This window comes from Fukomys damarensis, unplaced genomic scaffold (assembly GCF_012274545.1).
Source record: "Fukomys damarensis isolate Sample0158 unplaced genomic scaffold, DMR_v1.0_HiC HiC_scaffold_28, whole genome shotgun sequence".
Classification (NCBI taxonomy): domain Eukaryota; kingdom Metazoa; phylum Chordata; class Mammalia; order Rodentia; family Bathyergidae; genus Fukomys; species Fukomys damarensis.
The window spans coordinates 1,231,838-1,243,232 of NW_022900940.1; the positions used below are offsets into that span (position 1 = coordinate 1,231,838).

The 11,395-nt window shown below is 40.3% G+C and overlaps 1 pseudogene; it reads right to left on the reverse strand.

Moving 5' to 3' along the window:
- LOC104850953 overlaps positions 1-5,878 on the reverse strand; it is a 16,191-nt pseudogene extending 10,313 nt beyond the window's left edge.
- Positions 5,879-11,395: the final 5,517 nt, after the last annotated feature.

Consider the following 11,395-nt stretch of genomic DNA (forward strand, 5'->3'; position numbering starts at 1 on the left):
GGTGTGTGTGTGTGTGTGTGTGTGTGTGTGTGTGTGTGTGTGTGTGTGTAGATTCAAAATATAGGAGGTGAAATAAATTTTTTTGCTTTTGTTTCCAATGCTAATTAATTGTTTCAATAATTTGTTCATTTAGTTTCCACTCCGGGACCACTGGCTCAGGGTTCAGGAAGGAGCACCGACAGGACAGGGCAGTCGACTAGGCACATGCAATCACACAGTTTATCCTCCACTCCCACAGAGTTTATATTCCAGTAGGAAATGCAGAAAAGAAACAATATGTGCACAAAAATATATTTCTTGCATACTGGTAGTAAATAGAAAGTTCTCAAGCTTTTAAGCCAGGCAGACCTGAAATCAAATCCTGCCTAGATGTGAGCTAGTGTTCACATTTAAGCTTCTCATTTCAACAAAGTAAGGGTCACAGTACCTATGTATAGTGTCTGAAAAGACCTGACAATAAGTATTCGAATCCTTCCCTTTTCCTCCCTTATTTGCATTCCTTCTTTTTTATTTTCTATTCATATGAAATTGGGTAACAAAAATTTAGCAGTAAAAATTATTTTCTCTTATCAAATTTTAGAAGTTATTTAACAAAAAAATTACACAAAGGAAAAACTAAAATAATTTTCTTAGTCAATGAAAAAGTTATCTATCTTGAGACTACGTGCATATTGAATTTTGTTATAAGGTTCCCAGTCTATTCTCAGTGTTCATCCAATTTCCCTGTAAACAAAGCCCAAAAAGTAATTCCCTTAGGGACAACTGGATTTTACATTCAAAACAGCAAAACCCACAGAAAACAAAGAATAAACTACACACATGGTGAGCTAGTTCCTCTTAGATATTAGAAAACCAGGTTTAAAGAATTAAAATCATTTACATTTATTATACTCAGTACAGATGTGAACAAAGTTAATTCAATCATCAATAGTTTATAAGAACTTCTTTGCTTACTGGGGCTAGTGGGTAAAATGAAATACTAATCCTTGTTAGAAAGGTTTCCACACATTAAAATTTCCCTAGATTTTTAACTCTATTTTAAAGAAATTAAATAGAGGATTTAGTCTTGTGGGTGACATTCTGAACAAAGACAATAACATTCCTTATATCTTTTCAGGTATTAATGATACTTATTTAAACTCTGTAGAATTAATTCTGAGCATTTTAATTTATTACAGTTCATTTTAATATAACCTTTAGCAGGAGGCTTAGATTTTTTTTATTATAATCTAAAATTCCAGGGGCCAGGGATGTAGCTCAGTAATGCCACCCCTTGCCTCGCAAGCACAAGGTCACAAGTTCAATCCCCAGTACCCACCCAAAAGAGTAAAACTCTAAGGAGCTAGAGAATCCTACCTTTTCTTCTTGTGATGTAAAGAAAACAGATGTCATACTTTCCGAATTATGGCACCCTGGAGCAAGAGAAATTAATGTAGACCAATTTGCTTATTATAACTACGATAAAACTTAGGAGATTTATGTTTCTCTTTTGAGATAGTATTGTGGTCCATGGTGCAGATGTAGAGTGGGTGGGAGGGGTGGCGAGTTGCTGGATGTGCAGGAGTCCACACGTATGTGCACAATCCAGTGTTCCCTACTCTGTCTGCTTACTGAGTGCAGATAAAGCCCTCAAGAACACTGGCTTTACTGGTAGATGGGAGGGGCGATTTTACTACTCACCTCTATGCAATTCTGAATCCACAGTTGTGTTCCAACAGTCCACAAACACCTCTTCTTCGCTTATTCTATATATTTTAAGCTATTTAAAAAATAACAATGAAAAGCATAAGACAAAAACCCAACAGAGATATTATACTCCAAATTTTAACACATTGGAGACCTCCAAATAAAAGCCATAAATCTCTGTCGCTAACTACCTTTCCTGCAGCTCTTATATCAAAGCAAGAGTCACAAGACAAGTGACAGTAGGGCCAGGGAAGTCCTGTGGGGACTGAAGGTAGTAAGGGATGCAGTGAAGGGGACTATCCAGTGACACCTAATCCAGGCAATGGGTCTCTGCCTAAGGAAACATGGGTCCATTGCACAGGTCTTGGTTCTTTCTAGTGAAGAATAGGATTCTATCTCATTATGAAAATAGAAAAAAAAAAAAAACTATTAAGGATCCAGCCTGTAACTGGCTTCATTACCAGTTGCTCTACTGATCTGTGAATATGAACCAAAAGGAAAATCAAATGAAAGTGGATTTACATGTCTTTAAATATTGGCAGCTAGTAGAACACATAAAAAGAGACCTGAACAAACTAAAGTGATATTCAGTGAAGGAATATCAGCTTGACTAGAAATTTTCTAGAAAGAAAATTCTCTTTTGTTTAATTTAAAATTATTCTAGAATTCTAGGAGCTTGTTAAAACAAATACAAGACAACTGAAACTGGTTATTGTGTACAGCTGCTATTCTCTTAATTACTCTTTCAGCAACAGTCTACAATTGTATGCTCCTCTGTGTCTTTTTGTTTTTAAATGTAAATGTTACGCGTGGATTTGCATTTTGTTGTCATGGCTTCAGCCTCCTTTAGAGGGCAGACTGGCTTTTTATTATTAGTCCTCTTTTCCTAAATGGACCTGTTTGCTTCTTCATGATTAGATTCAGACTAAATATTTTTGGCAGAGATCTGACGTTGGTGACACTGTGTCCTTCTGAGATCAGCCCATCAGGACAAACCGTGTTCATCAGTATCATTAGCCACGGTAGGTCTTTATCGCTTGGTTTTTGGAGTATCCGCCACATTTCTCCATTATAACCCCTGCTTTATTATAATTTAGAGTCAGTAATTAATTATCATCTTTTGCAGCCATTTTTTTCCTTTAGCAAATTAGCGTAAATTAAGGATGTGGTTATGAAACAGAAAAAAAACTACGTAAGGATCCAACCTGTGACCAGCTCCATTATTGCCTGCTCTAATGAACAGTGTTTACTAACCATGAGGTGAAAAACAAAGGAAAGTCACATGAAAGTGGAGCAGCCAGAACGGCCTGGGCCTGAATATATCCATCACCACCATCCGCCAGAGCTTAACGGAGAAGATTCAGTCTTCATCTGTCTAACAGCGAAGAGCAGCGCTGCCTCGTGGGACTGCATGCAAATAAAGTGAGAGAACACAGCACGCACTGTTGCAGGTGATGTGAGGCTGGTAAGCCCATTACCGTCATCATCACTGCCATTGCTGTTCGTTAAGAGGCTTTTTCTCCAGGGCTACGCTGCCCACTGAGTTATTATACTATAGTTGAAAGGGAATAGTGACGCTCAACAACTAGGCCACACACACACCGAGAGGTCCGACTGGAGATTTTATTCAAGGGGTGGGAGTAGAGGGAGAGAGCAGAGAGAAAAATCAGAGAGAGAACAGAGAGCAGAGAGAGAAAGAGAGAGAGAGAGGAGGAGGAAGAAGAAGCAGAAGAGAAGAGAAGAGAAGAGAAGAGAAGAGAAGAGAAGAGAAGAGAAGAGAAGAGGAGAAGAGAAGAACAAAGAAAGGAAGGTCCTTTTATCAGTTTTGGGCTAGACTATTGATTATTAAGGGGCAGTGAGCTACTTCTAACCTATCACAGGCCAGGTTGCTTTTATGGGTCCAGCCCTACAGACACAGGTTTCAACTTCTCTGTGTCACTGTGGCCTTGGTGGGAGGAAAAGTAAAGATAAGAGCATGAAGTCATTCTAAGAGCCAAGAAGCGCCAGGAAAATGCAGCCTGTGATGGCAGCGTCACAGCATACTTTAACATGATCAATTCCCTAACAATAGTAGACAGGCGAATACATTTTATGGGAAAAACAAAAAAAAATCCCCAATAAATTCATACATAAGTTTGTATTTTACAAGCTAAAAAAATGATGCACACCGTATTTAATAAAAATATATCTATAGGGAGAAAAGACATAGGATGAGATTTCTTCTGCACTGCAAAAATTGAATATTGTTTCTAGGTTTGGTCATTGCTGTAGTAGTTGGTGTGATCTGCCCGAATTTTTCTTGAACTTGTGATTGGCCTTTGCCCTACTTATAATCTGTAATGGCGTTGTTTAAGATGAACTCTGAAAGAATCCGATGTGGTTTAACTTTTCTCTTTAACATCATGGTTCAATCATTTCAGAAGCTTTTCCTCCTCCTACCAAACAGTATATAGCCATTGTTTTCAAAAAGTCCTCACTAAAATGTTAGCGTCAGAAGATCCATAGCCCATTGGGCTGTTTTGCTTCATTAACTTTCAAAGCCACACCACCCAACTCCCAGCACTCGTAGCAGGAAGCAGTACTATAGTTCCCTGAGTTTAGAGTTAACACAGGGAATGAGTTGAAAATGCCTAAGATCATCACAGTTTAAGCCATTGTATAAAATACTTCATTGTAGTCTTAATTGTATAATGTATCATTTAAAAATGATTATCTGAAAAACATCTCAAAAGGATAGGGTTTTATGTTTTTGTTGTTTATGTTAGGTTCCAACATATTTGCATCATTTTAGGGTGTGTTTCCTACATAGCCATAACCACACAGCTCTGATCACTACAATACATCAGAAACCTTTTTCTAGACCGGGGAATTAGCTCAGTGGTTCTGCCGCCTGCCATGCAAGCGTAAGTACCTGAGTTCGAACCTGATACCAAAAAAAAAAAAAAAAAGAGAGAAAACCTTTTTCTTGCAAGCCGCCCCCCCCAGCCTCCACAGACTTGAACACCACCCATAGTAGTTAGAAGCTTGTAATATGATGAAAAGGGAGCCCCTGGGGGCTTTTCTCTACCTATAAGAACAGTGTTGGCTATTTAAATTCGCCTTATTTTCCCCAAGGAAGTTCTGAGGAACAGAAACTGAAAGCCACAGTTCAAAACTGTCCTGGAGCTTTCAGACTTTGGTTCTGAACAATTTGCCCGTCTCAAAGGACCAATTCCCGAAAAGCCAGACAACAGGGGCCACAGGTGAAGGATGGCTGCACTGCGATGTCCAAGCGCCCAGCCTGACAGTGACACTGATTCCAAGATACTCGTATTCGTGTATCTGAGACCCGGATTTAGTCTTATTTCTCAGTGCATCGGAGCATTCACATTCATTTTCCAAAAGAGCAAATATTGCCAAATATAGGGCACAGAGAACAGCCAGGAATGTTTCCTTCATCACAAAGAACGCACTTTCCAAAAGACACCAGATTCTTGTCCACGGAAGACAAACAGTGGCCAAATAAAGAATAAGGAAAGAGCAGGGATTTTTCACGCGGCGGGGCTAGATGTCAGACAGAGCTAGACAAGTTCCTGGCTCGGAAGTCCGGGCCATCCGGACTACTCTCACGACACCACTCCAGGATTATTTATTTATTTATTTACTTATTTTTACAGCCCTGGGCATTTAACCCAGGACCTTCAAGCTGAACTACATCCTCAGCTCCGGCCCCCACCCTGCCATGAGACAGGGTATCCCTAAGGGGCTAAGGTGTCCAGGCTGAGTTCAATTTATGGTCCTCCTACCTCAGCCTCCCAGAGTGCTGGGACTGTGGGCATGCAGCACCACCACCAGGAAAGCCTTTAGGCTATGAATAAAACTCTTCAAGCCTTCACCTGCCACTCAGTGAGTTTAAATCCATTTGGGAGGGTCCTTGCAATCAGATCCACTTCATCAGTCTAGCAGACCACGGGTCAAAATAGAGCCCCAAGTCAATAAAAGAAACAAGGAGTGGCTGGGGAGCCCCCAAAGGAGAATTACTTACAAATGGCTGTTTCTGGGAGAAGGACTGAGCAGAGATGGTGCCTGGCTTTCTGGGACACCAGGAGGCTGTCAAGGGTGCTGCACACTCCATCAGGTAGGCCCAGTGGGGGAGGTGGCGGGAGCGGCGTCTCTGCACCTTGTGGCTAGGATGAGTCACAGGTGTTCCCATGTGTTCGCAAAGCTAGGAGAGGCTTCCTAAGAAGCAAGTTTTAAAGTCCCCCATCAAGATGTGCTTTCCATTAAAAAAAAAAATGAACTGGAATCCACTTAAAGGGATGTTGGGAGGAGTAGATGAGGTAGCTGATCTCAAGTTCTCTGTGGGGTGCTGCGTCAGTGAAGCACTAGACAAATATTCACTATGGTTATTACTGCTACAGAAGGAGGCCGGGACCAGGAAGGTTTTTATAAAACAAAGAACATCGCCCAGCACCAGCACGGGCACTGGCACCAACATCATCACCACCATCCTTTCTTTCTCGTCCCTCTAGGCCTCAGCGTAACCAGCTGACTTGATGTTTTCAAGAGGAGACCCTGAAGTTTCTTGCATCTCTTCAGTACTGTTTGCAGTTCGTGCTACGGACATCAGGTAAAGGTAACCTGACATCTGCCTCTACAAGTCTGCCTCACCAGCTGTGAAACTGGGGCACCTGTTTCAATCCTTCTGAGCTTTGGTTTCCTCATCTGAAAAACCAAGACAGTAGTCGACCACTTCTCCACAGCTTATGTATGAGCTAAGAGACCATGCACTGACATGAGGACCTTGCATGGTCTCATGCCTCCTTCATACTCCGTGACATTAAGAAATGAATTAGATAGGTCTTCTACAATCAAGGAGCTCTTGGTCTGGGAGCAGAAAAAAGACAGGTGTATAAAGTTCTGAGTGCAATGTAGAATGTTAAAAGGCCAAAGAAACATTTATTTTAAAGATGGTGTTAACCCGGGAAGAATCCAGACCAAAAGATAAGGGGTACCGTGTACCATCATAGTTAAAGGCATGGAATTTTGTGTTATACAGATCTAGACTTAAATCGCAGCTTTTCTGCTTGTCTCTTAGATAACTCTGGGAAAGTTAAAACATTCTCTCCCAGGTTTAGTTTTTATTGAAGTTCAGGGTATGTATGGAGCTACCTGTAAAGCTATCAAAGTTCCGATAAAGGTTAACTGTCCTTAGTAGGATGGAATTAATGCAGCTCCTATCACTGTCAAGCCTCGGTGATAGTGGGAAAGAGCTCAGTATGTTCCATTATGAGTAAGATTTGAATATAAACCTGGAGATTAGGCAAGAAGAACAATTCAGAAGAAGGGAAGGATATCAGCAGGAACCATACAGTGGCTCTGCTGTCCTTATGAAACACTCACATGCATCATTAGAGTGATCACCTGCTTTGGTTTTGCCTGAGACCAAAGGATTTTCCAGGGAAGCAAGCTGGACTTCTAGTGGGAAATTGCTAATGCCTTGGAAAAGTCAGGGTAAATTTATCACTCCCTGCATATCTTGAAGTCTGTGTGAAGCGGTTTATATTATGATAGGTGGACAACAGGAAGTTCTTGAAAATAGAAGAGGTGAGTGATTGGTCAGTAGGGACTCTCAGGCAAGTAGTCTACAAAACTAAGGTTTTGTCTCTTGTCCTTGACAAATAAGTCTCTTCTTTAGTGCTCCTCCCATCATTTGTTACTTAATTTGTATCTGCTCACTAGAGTTTATCATACTACATCTGTGTTAAGCATGCATGTGTGAGCCCATAAACTCAGTCTCCTCAATGTAAAGATCGTGTCTTCATCCTTATCTTATCCCCATGCTGTCTTCTAACATGTTGTTATAACAATATGGATGGAGTCAAATTGAAGACCCACGATTCTGTCTAATACAACATGACATCTATTACTCATCTCAGTTCAGAATTGAACACAAGGTGTCTGTGGGCCGAGTAATTATTCTTCTGGTGATATAAAGTCAGTCTGTTAAAATATCGATGGAAAACCACATACCAAAAGATCATCTTTAAAATGTAAGGATGTATTCTTCCCTTTTTCATTATCATTTTTAATGGAACAAACTTTTCTTACCCACTCATTTGGCCAACAAATGCTTAGCGGTCCTATGTGCTGGGCCTTGTCCTGGGCCTGGGAAGTGGGAGAGTTGAGGTTCCCTGGAAGACAGAGGATTGAATTGACTTCCTATCGAAGATTCAAGCTGGCTTAAGGTCATTTTCAAATGCTTAATCACAATCACCTCACAGGATGCTCCAAAGCTGAAATACTTTTAGGGTGCTCGTGTGTGTGTGTGTGTGTGTGTGTGTGTGTGTGTGGCTGAGCTACAGTGCCAGCCCTTTTTTATCTTGAGATGGAGTCTATCTAAATCACCAAGTTGCCTAGGCTGGGCTTGAATTTGTGATCCTCCTGCCTCAGCCTCTGAGAAGGCTGGGGTTGCAGGTGGGCACCACCATTTCAAACCCCTGGGGTTTTGTATCCCTGTGTAGGCTTACCCTTGAAGGTAAAGGGAGTGTGTCTTGAGTAGAGAAGCTGTCCTCAGTGGAGACAGTCACCAGAGATGCTCTCCTGAGACTTATTAGTCGGTAACTAAGTCTTGGAGGAGGACACCTCCAGAATACACCACTGAGTCTACTGCATGCCTTGTTGTCATTATTTCAGATGCACATGGTGAATCTTTACATTTTTAAGTGACACAATTTCAAAGTGATATGCTTTCCTACTCTGCTCAATGTATTTCCTACTACTATTGTTTAACATTTACAGGATTCTTCACTTCTCATTTATTAAAGGGTTCCTATCTCTAGGCATCTTGGTGAGGATTAAAAGTCATATAGCATATAAAGGGAATCTGCAGATTTCCTGGCATACATAAATGCCTGATATTTATCAGCTGTTTTATTAGAAGGTCCAGCGTTACAGAGGGACTTGGTGATAAATGGAGAAAAGGAAATTGTGGTAGAAGTTTAAAACTTACAGACTGAAAGCACTGAGTTTGACGCTGGTGAAGTTTACTTTGTAGCATCTGACTAGTGGGTGTCTTGGTCTAGTTTTATGTCAATATTATATGTGAAAGTTTGGGTTTTGGCACCTGGTAGGAAGCCTAGTTAGACTGCAAGCATTCTTCTCTTACTTTGATGAAAAGGAAATTTGAGGGTGGTAGAAATCTGTCCTTTTGTAGAATACAAACAAATAATGGTAACAAGAAAGGGAGAGAGATCAAGATGTAAGAAAGAATCCAAATTTGAAATGCAGCCCATTTTTCCTATAACTATATCCTCACACCTATTGATTTTTAAATATTCATCATCTTCCTCAAGTCTTTAGAACTTGGGCTCTCATAGGTAGATGCTAAATTTCTCTAACTGCTTTTTAATTTACTACACATGGTATTAGCACTAATATGGTGATGCTGAATCTTTTGGCTGTTTTAGTAAAAGAAATAACATGCTACATATATTATATACACACACATGTACTTATTTGTAAAAGTAGATTTAAAAACAAAGGCTTTCTACCTCGCCCTGCTCCTATCCTGATCTCCAGGACAGGGTCCAAAACTTGTTTTCAAACCAGAAACTATGTCCCAGTCTGCATTTGCTTTTACTCCACAAAAGCCTAGCACAGTGCCTGGAATATAGTAGCTAGTCAGTAAAAAAATGTTGAGTGAATTTCAGAGCTGGAAAGGATGTTAGAGACAAAACTGGTCCTTGTTTCAGAACAACTTCCAGAAAGATTAGTGCATACATAGTGGGTGCAGAGCTTCATGAGTGAGATTCAGGATCCAGGGCTCAGAATTCCCCACCAGGGCTCCTTCCAAAACAGCACACTTTCACCTTGCGCATACAAAGGACCCAGGTGGCACTGCTCACAGCCATGCAGGGTATTCATCTTCTCAGGTGTATTTGTTTATCAAAAGTTAGAAGTAAAACAGAACATTTAGAAACCAGGAAAACCTCAGTGTGACTTACTCATCTGCACAATGTTTTTCCTTTTGTAGCCTTCTGAAACTTTTACTCATAGGACACGTAAGATGCCTTCTTTAATCATTCTGTATAGTTTCAAGTTCCTTCTTATTTATATCAATTTCACAAATTTGGAGGAGTCTAGATCATGCATTAGACAAAAGACTGGGGACAACGGAAAGCTTGGGAGATCTTTACATTTTTTTATTGTAAAAATATTGTTCATCATTTAAAAGAGAGGACTAATTTTTGAAAATCATGCATGATCACATGACCCCAGCATGAAAATAGTATGATAAAAGCATTCCGAACTTCTTTCTAGTCTTTTTTCTTCGGCATCCATTGCACAGTTAGCACCAGCAGTCACTAACATCTGCAGTTTCCCACACATAATTGGCATTTCCACATTGCAGTGTAGCCTTTGCAACAGTCCTGTGTGATGAATGCACACCACAGCTGACTTAACCATTTCCCTAATGGTGGATTTGATTCTTTAAATTAAGCAGAGAAGAGTATTTTGGGTCATGTAGCTTTTTCCGTAGTTTGGGTCTTTCCTGAGGATAAATTCCCAAAGTAGAATTGCTGAGTCAAAGAGAATGGACATTTTAATGACTTTTCAAGCACACTTTGGCAAATTCCTGCCTATGGGGTAGAATTTTTTAATTAAACTAAGTGAAAAAGTAGCAGTGAGGATTTCCTAGGATTAGTATTGCTAGGCAACCAGATGAGTCCTGTAGTGCGAATGGAAAGAGCGGTTCCGAATTAGGGTTCACCTTTTCAGCCCGGTTTGTGGAAGGAGATCATTAAAGTTCCATGGAGTATTGCCAGGCATGGTGGCACAGGTAATCCCAGCACTAGGAGGCTAAGGCCAGAGGATCACTGCGAGGCCAGCTTGGGCTACATAGTAAATTCAAGGCCATCCTGAATTGTTTTATATTCATTAAGTTTATTGGTATATTTTAGGTGTACATTATGATCACATTCATCATTGGACATTTGTACCTATACATGATATATCTTGGTTCTTGTTTTTTCCCCTTTTCTTTTCCCTCCCTTCTACCTCTCCACCCCTCCCTTTTTACAAAACAAAACAAAAACTGTTGTTTCCATTTTTTCTTTCTTTTCATATATTATTTTTCTTTCCCTTTTTTCTTTTCCCTACCCCCTTCTTTCCTTCTGGACATTTTCTTCCTATTTCACATTATCTATTATATATTTTGATCCTCATTTACACTTTCAGTTTCTCACACCAGAGAAGCTATTTGGTATTTGCACACGTGTGTCCTATTTATTTCACTTAAGAGTATGGCCTCAATGTGCATTCACTTAGCTATAAATCTCTCTAGTTTAATCATTCTTTATGGCTGAGTAGTACTCCATTTTATAAAAAGAAAACCGCATCTTCTTTATCCAGTCACCAGTTGATGGGCATTTGGGTTGTTTCCAAGATTTAGCTATTCCAAACTGTGCTGCTATAAACATGGGTGTACATATATCACTGAGGTATGATGCTTTTAATTCTTTTGGGAAGATGCCCAGCAGAGGAATAGCTGGGTCAAAGGGGACTTCTTGAGGAATCTCCGTACTGATTTCCATAGTAGTTGCACCAGTCTGCACTCCCACCAGCTATGGAGAAGGGTTCCTTTCTCCCCAAAGCCTCTACACTATTTGTTATTGGTTGATTTTTGATAGCAGCCATTCTTTGTGGGGTGAGGTGGAATCTCAGTGTT